Source organism: Fundulus heteroclitus, unplaced genomic scaffold, assembly GCF_011125445.2.
Source record: "Fundulus heteroclitus isolate FHET01 unplaced genomic scaffold, MU-UCD_Fhet_4.1 scaffold_39, whole genome shotgun sequence".
In the NCBI taxonomy this organism is placed as follows: domain Eukaryota; kingdom Metazoa; phylum Chordata; class Actinopteri; order Cyprinodontiformes; family Fundulidae; genus Fundulus; species Fundulus heteroclitus.
In genome coordinates this window covers 483740-498231 of record NW_023396803.1, presented here as the reverse complement: position 1 = coordinate 498231, position 14492 = coordinate 483740, and positions in this window count along the sequence as shown.

Here is a 14492-nt window from a genome sequence, read left to right as displayed (position 1 = left end):
AGGAGAATGAAGCTAAAAGGATACGAAAATAAACTTGTAATATTACAAAAAAAATACTATGAATACAAAGTATATTCAGAGATTAAAGTCCCTCTGATACTGTTTAAGTGACTGAGTAACTGCAGATTTGCCACATTTAAGATGGCGGACGCTCTGACGCATCGCAGCATAGGCAGAACCCGCCCAACGACGCGTCTACTCTTATGTCTTAAGATACCAGAGACTGACGGGATTGTCACTGTCACTACCCGATCCGTACCGGTGTTGTGCGCAATGGCGTGTTCCCCCGTGAAAATCTGTTCCCCCTGTGTCGGGAGCGCGCATTGCAGCCAGGGAGGCTGGTCTGACCACCGTCACGTCACTTCTGATAGATTACTTGGTTAAAAAAAAAACTCGTCAAGGTTTTAAAATTTACTTCGGTAGCTGTTTCCAAAAATGTAAAATGCACACCACAAAGTAATAAAACAGGGTCTTCTTACGCTGTTTTTAACTATTTTACTGTGCTTAATCCTCTCTGCATTAACAACAAGCAGTCATGTAAGTTGTTAACCATAATACAACATACATAAAATTAAATGCAGCAGTAAATCATTAACAAAAAAGCACTGAGTGTAACTTTCAAGGCATCACTCGGCAAGATAAAGAAAATTACCTTCAATGTTGTAATTCGTGGCTTTCCTTCGAATGACACATTTGTTTACCTCAGTTGAATTGGGTGGATATTCGCCTCTAATAATGTAGTTGAAGAGAGTTTCGTATGTCCGTTTTCGTATTCCGCAATGTCCATTTTTATGACAAGTGGCGGGTTAACCCAGCGGACTTGCTATTCCTTTAATCGATAATGCAAATGTGCATCACGTGATTTTTTTACTTTTTAGAAAATACAGTATGTGTTTAAAGACCTTTTTTTTAATTAATTTTAAAATTAAATTTTAAAACCTTGACTTGAGTTTATTTTATTTATTTTTTTTAACCGAGAAATCTATCAGAAGTGACAGTGGTCAGACCAATATAGCTCAGTGGGTCAGACCAGCCTCCCTGGCTGCAATGCGCGCTCCCGACACAGGGGCAACAGATTTTCACGGGGGAACAGAATTGCGCACAACACCTGTAGCACGATCCGTGCCATCAGCTCATTTGCACACGCGCGAACAGAATAACTTCCGGTAGGCAATATTTCGTTTTTCTTACTTTTTTATTCTTTTGTATTTTTTCGAGGTGGGGTTTCTTTATGTATATCTTTGTATTTGCGTAAATATTGCATATTTTACAAATAAATACAGGAATATATAGATATTTTTAGTTTGTTTTGGAGATCTTCTTCGTCTTTTTTAAATGTCTGTTACCACACAAGGATGTGGTGCATTACCGCCACTGACCAGTAAGCAGGGATGGGCAGTATTTCTAATACAAGTATTTCAAATACAAAATACTATTTTGTAATTCGTATTTTATTGAGATGATGAAAATGCCTTTGTATTTTGTACCAAAATACTTCAGTGTTGTGCATTTTTGTATTTTCAAAATACTGTAAAATACTTTCTGTGAGACACAGTCTGTGATGACATCTAACTATCTATAAAGCATGAAATAGTGTCTGTGGCACCTTCGCAGTTACCTCACTCCGCCAGATAGATTTGCTCCGCATATCCATCTGGAAACCTTCCGTTGAAGTAATTTTGGGAAGGGGCGAAAATACTGGTTAGCTGATTGGCCTATGTTGGTGATAGACGGGCCAAATAAACCAATCAGATTCCTCGTCGCTCTGTTACGAGCGACGACGAAAACACAACCACAAGCCAAGCTACTCTTGCTGCTGCAGGTAAAGGCTCGTTAGCTCAGCAGAGAAATACTCTGTAATTCCGATAAAACTTGCTCGATAGCCACGCTAACGCTAGTTTCATCGGCTGAAGCCGCCATGTTCTTTAGACTGAACTGTCGGATTGCGTCACACCTCAACCCGCCTCAAAGCCAACGCTGATTGGACGTTCGTTTGGTGAACGGCTCCAAATTTTCTTTAACGGAGAGTAGCCAGACTGATCTGCGAGTGAAACCTTGAAAGCTCGCGAGATCAGGATGGTCTCACGAGGCTACCTTCGCAGTCAAGTCCCTGTGATACCACTCTCAACCACTAGGGGATTTTGGCACTGTTTCACACTTGCTTTGGGCACATTGCATGATCAACACAAAACGCACAGTGCTGCATATTAGATTGAGTCAGGTATCTACTTGGTGCTTTGTCCAGATCAGTCAAGGAAGTTGTTTCAAAGCAAGGTGTACAACCAAATTTACCTAGTTTATTTCAGTAACTCATTTATTCTCAACCATGAATTACTCTTTTTATCACACGTTCCTGTTCAGTGTAACGTTCAGTGTTCGTAAGGCTAGGCTATTTAACTTTTGAATGTTAGCTGCTAACTAACTCTCTGTGTTAGTTTCACTGTCGTTGATTTCACCAATGAACATTCAAAGAATCACATTTTAAGTTATTGTTATGTTACACGGTTTCCTTTTGTTTCATGTAATTAGCCTATAGCCTACATAGGACTGTTCTATCTCATTGTCAATATGTTGCTGCTGCAGCACCACAGGTGACCTTCTCTGCTACTTGTAGTAGGCTAGTTTTAGCTCATACTAGTGTTGGCCGTTTTAATGTTCTACTGTTGACTGTATGTAGCCTACACAATATCAGTGTTAGGAGTAATGCAGTAAAAAAGTAATTTAATTAGGCTACAGTAATGTATTGCTTTTTGCAGTAATGCAGTAATGTAAGGCATTACCAATACAATTTCAGTAATATTTTTAATCCAAAATAGAGAAATGCTTAATTGGCACCAGAGAAGATTATCCAATAAATAAAAAAAATCATCTATGCTGGTTGTGGAATTTGATTGCCCTGTTTAGATGACTGTAGAAAGGGAATTTGAGTTATCTCTGCCATTTATGCAACAGATCTAACACGGTTAGGCTATACTTCTCATTTCAAGCAGTGAGAATAACTAAAATGTTGCTTTTACTGACAAAGATCTTAGCCATTATTCTCAAACTATTTGCCTTAAGTCTACACAACTGTAAGTGGAAGAAAAGGCAGCCAGCAATGATGAGAACTTTTTAAAGTCAACATACAAATTCACTATGGCTATATTTTACAAGATTAAGTTGTGAGTGACTTTTGGCCGTTGGGGCCAACATTGTCCCATGAGCCATAACTGCAACCATTATATTGTTCTTTTGTTAGCTTTAAGCCTAGCTCAGTCATTATGCCATACCACATCATCTCCTGCCGTGTAATGAGCTGCATTGAACACGTGAAGAAATCCATATTTACTGTTATTTTGGTGAAAGTAATGTAAACGTAGTGTAATGCCTTACAATTCAAAGACAGTAATATTGTAATGTAACAAATTATGGTTAAATCTGGGCGAGTAGAGGGCAGAACATGAGAATTAGAGCACTTCTTTTTGATCTTTTGATCCACAGTTTAGACAAGGTAAGGTTACACAGCACAAGGCTTACAAGTTGAGTTTGCAATTTGCCTTTCTTTTTTTATGTCTTACAGTATTAATGGAACAACCAGATTTTAATTTTTTTTTACGTTTTTTGGTATTTACATTGATCAAGGTTGTGTACTGTGGTAGTTATGGTGTTAAATCACTTAAAATGTTAAAATGCTTACCAGTTTAAATGTCTAAATAAATCATCCATTTTAGTCCGTGTGCCAGAATTTGTAGGACGTCTCCTTAAGAAGTTTCGTATGAACTGTCAGGGGGCAACTTTCTTGCACATAGCAGTGATCTCAAAACACCAATGTTCCCACAATTTCGCTTGCACATTAATAAGTTATAGCCAATAAAAAATATAAATTTTGCGCTCCGGTCCAAGAGGTCACGTGATTCGAGTTTTGCTGCTCAGCCAATCAGATCGTTGTATTGTCAGCTGTGTGAGTTCAACCAGTTCATGATGGCACAACACCTGTGCAGCAGGTCTTGGTGATATCACAGTAAATTGGGCAAAAGTCTGGGCTATATCTGCCCTGCGATGGACTGGCAACCTGTCCAGGTTGTACTCCCACCTCTCACCCATTGACAGCTGGAGATCGGCACCAGCACCTCGCGAACCCAGCAGGGATAAGCGTGTTAGAAAATGGATGGATGGATGGATGGACTGGGCTATTTAATTTTCCTTGCCATCAAGATCTCTGCCAACTGGCACCAGAAAATGCTATTGTTAGTGTTGACATGAATGTTTTTATGCTCTCATTTGTTGTTGTTTTTATCATTATTGGATTATTGTGTGTCTGATCACGTGACCTGTCTAATTTAAGACACTCTTGTTCAATAAAGGGTGTGTCCTTCAAACAAAGGGGGTCCACCACGAAAGCCACAACCTGTGTGAGTCTCATGATGTCACGTTGTATGCTGTGTTAAAGAATGACTCTGCTAACAGGTTATGGGCCCAGGATCAATGAAGAAACGGGTAAATGTCCCGACAGACAGTGAACACCCGCTGTGTAAGTAAACAAGGAAAATGAACAGAAGAGAAAAAGACTTGCCGCACAGCCGCTGGTCAAGGCTTCTCTTTGATGGAGACGAGAAAAATTACGAACTATGGGAGATAAAGTTTTTAGGACATCTTCGATTGCAAGGGCTGAAAGAGACAATTTTGAAGGAACCCACCCCCGATGAGGACGATGAAGAGAAAAACGCTGAGGCGTATGCAGAGCTCATTCAGTTTTTGGATGACAAAAGTCTATCACTCGTCATGCATGATGCAGCAGATGACGGACGTGCAGCGCTTAGAATCTTGCGGACACATTATGCCGGAAAAGGAAAGCCCAGAGTGATTAACCTGTATACCGAGCTGACTTCATTGCAGAAATCATCCTGCGAGACAGTGACGGAGTACATCATCAGAGCTGAGACCGCAATCACCGCGTTAAGGAGTGCAGGTGAGGAGCTGAGCGATGGACTTCTGATCGCCATGGTCTTGAAAGGACTTCCAGGTACATTTAAGCCATTTGCTATTTATATCACTCAAAGCGAAGATGGTGAGAACTTGACTTTTGCAGAGTTTAAGACAAAACTCAGAAGTTTTGAAGACATTGAAAATATGCGTGCCACAGTATCTGAGGACAATGTGATGAAAGCTAAGGCACATTTTGGCACGAAATGCGCACCAAGAGGTGCAAATGATCCTGGAGCAGGAAGTTGTGACATTGTGTGTTTTAAATGTGGGAGTAAAGGCCACATAAGCAGAACCTGCCAGCGAAAGCAATGGTGCAGTTACTGTAAGAATAACAGTCACAGCAACGCAACCTGCAGACGGAGAAAACAACGAGACAACGCACGGAAAGTAGCCGAAGAGACGGGCGGCGACAAAGAGTTTGCTTTCCGGGTGAGCGACGCTGACACGCGAGTGGACGACATCAACAGGACAGGTCTGATGGTGGACGCTGGTGCGACATCGCACATAATCACCGACATCAGGAAGTTTCGGAAGCTTGATGGGAGTTTCCAGGCCGAGACGCACTGCATGGAATTAGCAGATGGATCAAGGTGTCTTGGGGTTGCTAAGCAACGAGGAGACGCGGAAGTGTGTTTGATCGACAGTAGAGGTCGACGTCTTAAAACAGTGCTGAGGAACGCATTATACATCCCTTCATATCCGCAAGACATCTTCTCAGTGAAAGCTGCAACATCCAGCGGAGCAACGGTGATCTTCAAAGAAGGAAAGAACGTTCTTCTCAGAGGCAATACCAAGATCCCCATTCACGTATGTAACAAATTGTATTACTTACAAACTATGGACAATGAATGTGGTGATCAGTGTAAAAAATGTTATGACTTACAAAGTTGGCATGAGATTCTTGGACATTGCAATTTCAGAGATGTACTGAAGCTAGAAAATGTTGTTCAAGGCATGGAAATTAAAGGGAAAGGTGAACCGAAGCCATATTGTGAAGTTTGCACAAAAGGAAAATTTGTTCAAACTAGGAACAGGGAGCCAGATGCAAGAGCTAAAGAACCGCTAGCAATGGTCCACACAGATTTAGCAGGACCTATAGATCCAATGTCCAAAGATGGTCACAGATATGCATTATCCTTCTCAGATGATTATTCCAGTGCAGTCTTTGTATACTTTTTAAAAAACAAGAGTGACACAGTACAAGCTACTGAAAAGTTTATTGCTGACATGGCTCCATATGGGAAGATAAAATGTATGAGGTCAGACAATGGTACGGAATTCACAGGAAAAGAGTATCAAGCATTACTGAGCAGAAACGGTATCAGACATGAGACCTCTGCACCATATTCTCCACATCAAAATGGCACGGCAGAACGAAATTGGAGAACTTTGTTTGACATGGCTAGATGTATGTTAATTGATGGTGAGATACCAAAAATGTTATGGCCGTATGCAGTTCAGACAGCTGCTGTAGTGCGAAATAGATGTTTTAATAATCGCACAAACCAAACGCCTTATTTCATGTTGACAGGCAGACAGCCTAACATTTCTAGGATGCACAAGTTTGGATGTGTTTGTTACACTTACAAACAAGAGAAAGGGAAGCTGGATTCAAGGTGTGAAAAAGGCATTTTTATAGGATATGACAAGAATAGTCCAGCCTATATGGTGTACTATCCAAACAGCAGGAAAATCCAGAAACATAGGCTTGTGGATTTTGTATCCAGAGAGAAAAAAGAGAAGGATGTAACTTTGGATGATGATGATGATTTGATTAGAATTAATTCCAGAGCAACCAAAACTTCAAAGGCTGATCCAGAAAACGTTTCTGACCATAAAATGAGCACAGAGGAAGAACCAATGGCGAGTACCAGTGACACAACAAGACATGAACAACCTGAGGGGCGATACCCTGTCAGAGAAAGAAAGAAACCAGGTTATTTAGATGACTATGTATGTGGCATTGATGATGAAGAACAGATAGCTAACATTGATTATTGTTACAGAATGATAAGTGGAGTACCTCAAACCTATAAGGAAGCTGTAACATCTGTAAATGCAAAAGAATGGGTTACGGCAATGGATGAGGAAATGAAATCATTAAAGGACAATGTTACTTTTACCCTGACCAATTTACCTGAGGGTAAAACTGTAGTGGGTGGTAAATGGGTATATGCAATCAAAAAGAATAGTGATGGTTCAGACAGATATAAGGCTAGATATGTTGCTAGAGGATTCAGTCAAAAGAAAGGTATGAACTATGATGAAACCTTTTCACCAACTGCTAGCATGACAAGCATCAGAGTGTTGATGCAAAAGGTGGCACAGGAGAACATGTTTGTTCACCAGATGGATGTAAAGACAGCATATTTACATGCCCCAATTGAATGTGAACTTTATATTGAACAACCAGAGGGCTATAAGAAGGAATCTCAAGAAAATAAGAGACTGGTGTATAAACTGCAAAAATCTCTTTATGGACTTAAACAGTCAGGCAGGAACTGGAACAGAATGTTGCATGACTATTTATGTGAAATCAAGTTTGTTCAAAACCCTGCTGATCATTGTGTTTACACAATGATTACTGATAATGAAACTGTATTTATCATTATATGGGTCGATGATTTGATTATTGCTGCCAGTGATATGAATATCCTTAGAGATATAAAAGAAAAACTTGATTCCAAATTTAGGATGAAGGACTTAGGGAATTTGACACATTTTCTTGGCATTGACTTTGAAAGAGATGCTGAAAGTATTAAAATGTCACAGTCAAAATATGTGAAGAAAATATTGGAAAAGTTTGACATGCTGAACTGTAAGCCACGAATTACCCCTTGTGAGCAGAAACTTAACTATGCTGATAATGCTGAAGTAATGAATGATGTCAGAAAATACAGGGAGGCAGTAGGAAGCTTAATCTATTTGTCAACATGTACAAGACCAGATTTAAGCTATGTTGTAAGCAAGCTGTCGCAGTACTTTGCAAACCCAACCACAGAACAGTGGAAAACTGTAAAGCATGTTTTTAGGTATCTAAGAGGCACACAAGATAAAGTACTATGTTTTAGAAAAGGTGCCTGTGATAACCTTATATATGCATACAGTGATGCCGATTGGGCAGGCGATGTAACAGATCGAAGAAGTACAACAGGTTACTGTATGAGTCTAAACAGAGATGGTCCGTTGGTCTCGTGGAAGACCAAAAGACAGCCTACAGTATCTCTATCTACATGTGAAGCAGAGTACATGGCATTAGCTGTTACTGTACAGGAATGCTTATACTTGAAACAACTGTTGTTCAACATGGACGGTAAGGATTATTTAGCTAAGATTTATGAGGATAATCAGGGTACCATATCCTTAGCCAAAAATCCTGTGTATAGACAAAGATGTAAACATATTGATATTAAATATCATTTTGTCAGATCAGTTGTAAATGAAGGAAAAGTCATTCTAGAGTACTGTCCAACTAATGAAATGATTGCAGATGTACTAACTAAACCAGCAACAAAGATTAAGTTGAGGAAGTATGAAATGTTTATGTTTGGTGTAACATGAATGTATTTTGGTAGAAATATTAAGAGTCAAAGAAAGTTACCCAAATGTGAGCAAGTGGGGGTGTTGACATGAATGTTTTTATGCTCTCATTTGTTGTTGTTTTTATCATTATTGGATTATTGTGTGTCTGATCACGTGACCTGTCTAATTTAAGACACTCTTGTTCAATAAAGGGTGTGTCCTTCAAACAAAGGGGGTCCACCACGAAAGCCACAACCTGTGTGAGTCTCATGATGTCACGTTGTATGCTGTGTTAAAGAATGACTCTGCTAACAGTTAGGCTTTCTTCGTCTGGAAACAGATGCAAACAACACCTTACAGACGCAGCCATGATGCACTGGGTGAACTCGCACAGCTGACAATACAGCGATCTGATTGGCTGAGCAGCAAAACTCGAATCACGTGACCTCTTGGACTGGAGCGCTAGAGTTAAAAAAAACTGTATCGGCTTAAACTTATTAATATGCAAGTGAAAACGTGGGAACATTAGTGTTTTGAGATCACTGCTATGTGTAGCAACTGATCCCGGTGGAAGAAAGTTGCCCCATGACAGTTCATACGAAAAGTCACCCTACAGATTCTGGCCCGCGGCCTATTTGGATTGTTTGTCTTTGAGTTATTGTCACTGATTCATAGTGGGCAATCTATTCCACCAATAGAGTAAATAAGTATACTTAAGGGAGGGCTTCTTCAGTTACTGAACATTTCTCAGGGCAGAGGTTTATGTTGGGGTGTCTAACATGAGGGGTCTGCATATGTTTTTTCCAGATAGTGTACAAGTGGAAGGATAGAAGAAAAAGGCGCTTAGAATGAAGTATTTTGTAGTATTTTGAAAATACAAAAATACAGTATTTTATTTTGATACATTTTTTGGCTGCTGTATTTTGTAGTTTATTTTGATACATTTTTAAGATGGGTATTTTGTATTTCATTTGGAAATACATTTTGATGTATTTGTGCCCATCCCTGCCAGTAAGGAATGTGGACCAGGACAAACATGCAAAAAAATATATCTTTTTAACTAATCCAGTTACCAATGAATAACGAAAAATAATCTTATAACTTGAATCTTAAGTATTTTCCCTTAAAATATTTGTAAGATTATACGGTTCTTTTTCCTGTTCATACCCTTAGCAAAAAGTAGTATACTTGAAGTAAATTTTATTATGAATACTTAAGTATAAGTTTAAAAAGTATACTTGAACCATGTACTTATAGTGCACTTGAAGTATTACTATTGTAATATTTGTTCTAACTAAATTGGGACATTTTTTTTAGTTTACAAAAGTATACTTAAAGTATACTGTTCCAAGATCATTTTAAGTTTACTAAATTATACATTAAAGTATTGAGCAAGTACACTAATCTATATACTAGACGTTTACAAGGTATACTTGTGGTTCACATTTTAGTTTATTGAAGTATATTTAAAGTATAGGTATACTCTTCAATATCCTGCCAATGTACTGGTTATATACAGCTAGTCCATATTTTTGTTTAAGTACACATTCAAGAATTACTAAAACTACAATACTATTTTTGATATTTTAATTTGTATAGTATAAGTATACTTAAGTTCACTCACCATCTTGTAGCACATCATATGGATACCATATTCTTACAGTTACCTCATAGTGTAGGTACAATGCAATGTGTTTACACAATTACAAGATATAATCTTGATAACTTTGATTTATTTACATATTATAGAACATAATGTGCAGTTTTTTAATGTCAGCTTAAACTATTACAGACTGTATTTCAAAATAAAAAATATATATTTCTCTGAAATTAAACCTATCTTAGCTTTCAATGTTGAAATGAAAATGTAAACACATTTACATATGAAAATGTAAACACAAGGAAGTCATTCTTTGTGAAAAATGGAACAAGAAAAACTGCAATTGTCATCAAAATCTAAACAAAAGTATGTTTCCAGCTAAGAACTAATTAAGAACTGAGAACTGAAGTTCTTGGTTGTCAAAAGAAGGTGAAAAAAGTGCACGTTTTCGGAACAAAAATATCTTGACAGAAACACTACTTTTATGACTTCTTTTCATTTAGTTGCTTTGCATCGCTTATATTGTTGCATTTCTTTCTAATGATCCGTCTGACATCTTGCATGGAGGTGTCGGGGTACTTCACCTGGGATCCGTTCTTCGTACGTTGCTTAAAACATCCAAGATCAAATGACACATCCAAGATGATTTCATCCGGCTAATCCTGATCCGGCTAATTGGGTTCTTCAAACACACCTGTTGTTTATGATTAGTAGGCTATGGCTGGATTGAGTTATCTGAGATAACTGCTCGTTCATGCATTTGTTTAAAAGGGGAAATGTATCGATAGTAGAAACAATGATCAGCAACGCTGCTATTGTATACTTGGCATGTCAAAAGAACGCCCACAGTTTTTCTCCCAAGCAGAACACGAGCTTTTAATGGAAGGTTATGCCGAATTTGAGTCATTAATTAAAACAACTGGTAACACCTCAAAGTCTGCTAAAGCCAGGAGAGAGGGCTGGCAAAAAATAGACAAATTACATGCGTAAATACTGTCCATGGTCCAATACTGTCTATCACTTTCTACAGTATGTATTTTTGAATTTTAATAATTTCATATTTTATTCTTTTATGTCAGAGCCTCCACGGGAGCCACTACAACATGGGGAAAAAAGTGAAGTACAACAATATTATACAAAATGGTAGCCTTTAAGTATTAAACTGTATTTTAAAAAGCAACTTCTTCCACTTTTTTAAAAGCCACTGTTGAATGATGCGTTTGTCTGTTTATAACAGCCACCATTAAGAAGGCGTTCCCTATATAAATGGCTTCTTCAACAAAAAATTTGTATTTTGACCTGAAACACACCCCCCCCCCCCCCCCCCCCCCACAAATTAAGTAGAGAAATTGAACTCCACAACGTGAAAAAGAGAAACATTGCACTAGAGATCAAGTTGCTTCAAAAGGACCTTCGAGTAAGTTCTAAAACACCATTTGACAGTAGTATTGCTGACTTTACATAACTATCTCTTATTGCAGACAAAAGATGACTTGCTGGCTTTTGTTTATAAATAATTATTTAAATAAAATGACAGGAACTAAGCATTATTTGTTTCGTCTTTTATTAAACATTAAAAAATGTTGTTCCACAATTCTGTTCCGTCCTCTGCCACTAGGTGGTCCAAGTGCACTGGCTGGACAGACTTCCCTATCTCCTCCGCTTATACAGCTGCGATCTAATCCTGTTTACATGAAATAAGCCTGCTCGCGAGCAGGTTTAAGCTGGCGCACGTTACTATGACAACAAGTCCAAGAGGAGTTTCGAAGAATCAAACGATCCAAGATCATGCCAAATCGTCAACAATCAAATCCAGCTAACTGAGTTAGCGACGTACGAAGAACGGACCCCAGAGAGCAGGAGCTTTTTTTCTTTTTTTGAAAAAAACGTTAACGCCTCTATGAGCGGGAATTTGCGACCGGGCTTCTTATTGACTGTCTGGTAGAGAGGCGGGAACATGGACGGAAAAGGCAGAAGTCAGGTGACGTTGGGAGGGGTAGAGAGAAGAAAACCTGTAAATGAGCCCATTAGAGCTAACATGGCGAAACGTATGATATCATGAGTCTGTTCTTTGCGTTCGATATTTCCAACAGATATGCATTACATGCTGTATTCTTTCACTTTTCCCCACAGAATTCGCATCTTCGTGTTTCACGTTTCCCCATTAACTGCAATGCTGAATTAAGTCACGTATGTCCCAACCGTAGCCTAGTTATTCTGCTTTCCTGTTCCTTCAAACTTTTTTTGTAAAACGATCTTCCTTTATGGGTGACAAGACGTCCCCGGAAATCGGGGACGTCTGGTCACCCTAGAAACTGTCACCCTAGAAACTGTCCCCGTTTTGGACCACCTGTACCCGGCTAAAGCTGTCCCCGGAAATGTCCCCGATTTTACCGAGGGGGGAAAATGTTGCGTGTAGACTGTTATTACGGTAGCTGGTTGTGCTGCTGATAATATAAAGATGAGGATCAGAGCGCACCACTAGATGGGCGGTAATGGTCCTTTTGGAAGTCAGCTGCCATTAAAACACGAAGAAGAAGAGCGCACCACTTTTAAAACAGAACAAGTGGAAGTTCGTTGTCATAAACAGTGGCAACTGATGGGGAGCTCCCCTCTGTTATGGTAAGTATGTTAATTGATTCATTTTATTTGGATCGGGCTGATCCTGTGATAAATGTTTATTTTTTAACCTGGAAACAAACCAATCAATAAAAACTAAGACAAGACCATGAGTTGCTGCTCACATGAGTAAAAGACACTCGGATAAGATGTAACAGAATTATTGAAAACTCTTTGTAAGGCACTACGCTGGTTCTCCAGGGATCAACAAGGTTTCGTCTAAAGGTGTTTTAGAACTGATTGGTGACCTTTAGTTTATATTTAAGTTAGTTAGTTATAAGTAGAGTTATTACAAGTTGTTTTGCTGATTTATGGTTGTGATTTATGAGCATAGACTTCCAGTTTTAGGTGTGCTTTTCTACTACTCAGTTTGGATATATGAAAGTTCCTCAGGAAAAAATAGGAGTCAGTAACAGGAGAACTGAATGAGACAAGATCTGCATGATCTGAGAATGATGGAGTAAGAGATAACCGCCTGTTCAATGTTGATTTATTATGTTGTTTTTAATTGTAGCTCCTTTTTTTCCCAGTGTCCTGTCTAGAAATGTGGCAATAAGAATTGTTGTCTTAATGCCAAATAGAGCTCGACAGATCTTACTTTCACAAGTGAAGCAATCAGCTTTCGCCATAGTGCTCCTCTTGATTTATGCATGTAAATAGTTTTATTATGATTCATGCAGGGAGTATTTCAAATTATGTGGACACTACAGTGGGAAAGTAGGAGAGTAAAGGAAGAACAAGAAGAGAAAAAGAAAGAAAAGTTAAAAGAAAGAGGAGATAAAAGGGAGAGAATGATAAAACGTCTTCAGTCTGCTTCAGTCTGCAGTATGCTTGTAGCTCCTAATATTGTGGTAATTTGCATTTGTTGTATTTAGTCAAATGAAATAATAATAATAATAATAATAATAATAATAATAATAGGAAGTTTTAGAATAATGTAAGATTGATACAAGAGGAGAGAGGAAGAAGATAGGAAAACAGAAGTTTAAATAAGAGTGGAGGAAAAAAGGAACACTGATGGAAAGAACGGTTGACAAGAAGGGAGAAGAATTTTGAGTGCTAATACAGTTTAATTGATAAAGCGTTGATATGACTTAAGTGATAAACTAACGTACCGAGTAATGTAGTGTGTGAAGTATACTATATAAAACAGAGCAACTATATACTCAGGTTTCAGTTGTCTGAGATTATAACCTCTTTCTGAGTCTCTGCACTGAACATGAGTTTCACTGCACTTCCCTAGCTGTGGTAGAACGAAGAGGCAATTTAGTTGTATTTATTTCTTGTGTTTTAAAAATGTCTGTTATGCACATAAATCCTCTTCTCTTATTTTATCCAGACCTCTGGATACCGTGGCTGATGGCTCTTCAGACATAGAAGGCCTTGAAGAAACCAGAGATGATCACGTGTTAGCTGACTCACTGACCGGAGTTAACTCACCTTATAGGAGCAAACAATATACTTGCACATCAACTACTACCATACACATACACATAATGTAGTTATACACACTTTGTGTAAGTTTATACATGCTCATGCTGCACTACATACACAATTGCTTGCATTCATGTCAAGGGGATTTCCAAGTCTGTGCTTTTTTGAACATGTTTAACACCTTTTCACCTCACATCATCTTTAACACCTTTTCATCCCAAGCAGGCTCTATGCATAGCGCCACGTCTTCCTGAACCTCAGCAGCTACTTTGTTTCCTGCCTTTCATTACTGGACAAACTGATTAATCCAGGTGTGTCTGACCTCAGTAACCAGCCAGACACACCTTGATTA